Here is a 777-nt window from a genome sequence, read left to right as displayed (position 1 = left end):
CACAGACCACAATAAGGCAAATGAATCTAGAAAGAACCAAGTCAATATGGACAGGATAAATTTTGCCACAACCTTCCACAACTCTCAGACACATGGGCAGGCACGCCACGTCCAAGGTAGGCGTCCTCTTTCCTGTGGCATTTCGCCCCAGACATGACCCTCAACACTGGCCTTGACCTGAGCCCGGCTTCAGGAGCCCTTTTAGACCTGGCCAATGGCACTGATGTCATTTGCCAACGGCCATGACAGCCACCTGAGCCTGGCACTCGGTTGCAAGGTGAAGGTCGTGTGCCCCCGTGCCCATCTCAGCGCCAACTTTTTCCCCATCTCTCCCCGTTCTGAGCATAAATGTACTGCGTGCTTATCACAATCCTCAGCAAAGATGCTGTCACATGGTCAGCAGCTGGCATTTTGTCCTGACGTCGGTACTGAAAATGATCTCCATCCTACATTTTGTTTACATTGTGCTTCCCACGGCCACCTAGCGCGTCCAGGCGCAACTACCTCAATTGTTCCTCTATTTCCCACTCCTATTTTCTCTGCCGTCCCTTGCCCCTCCTACGGCAGCAGACGCGTGTTCGACACCCTAGCCTGCCACGGGAAACCCATCAGGGCGGCAGGAGAGAGGAAAACAGCCAAGGCTTACGTGCTTCGACGAGCGAGCGTGGCGACCCGAGCGTCCGTCGATACTGATCGCGGAATCGGACTCGGTTGCGCTGGCCCTCGGCGGGTGCAGGCGCGCGCGCTCGCAGACTGTCACGGTGTCGTGGTAAAGAA

At 55.9% G+C, this 777-nt stretch overlaps 1 protein-coding gene across 1 annotated transcript in view; it reads right to left on the bottom strand.

Moving 5' to 3' along the window:
• LOC119592182 (D-aminoacyl-tRNA deacylase-like) overlaps positions 1-747 on the bottom strand; it is a gene marked incomplete in the record, with an annotated part of 44,963 nt that extends 44,216 nt beyond the window's left edge. Inside the window, 1 exon segment of the mRNA XM_037941011.1 lies at positions 647-747.
• Positions 748-777: the final 30 nt, after the last annotated feature.

Source organism: Penaeus monodon, chromosome 29 (assembly GCF_015228065.2).
Source record: "Penaeus monodon isolate SGIC_2016 chromosome 29, NSTDA_Pmon_1, whole genome shotgun sequence".
NCBI classification, from domain to species: Eukaryota; Metazoa; Arthropoda; class Malacostraca; order Decapoda; family Penaeidae; genus Penaeus; species Penaeus monodon.
This window is presented reverse-complemented; position numbering and strand designations above follow the sequence as displayed.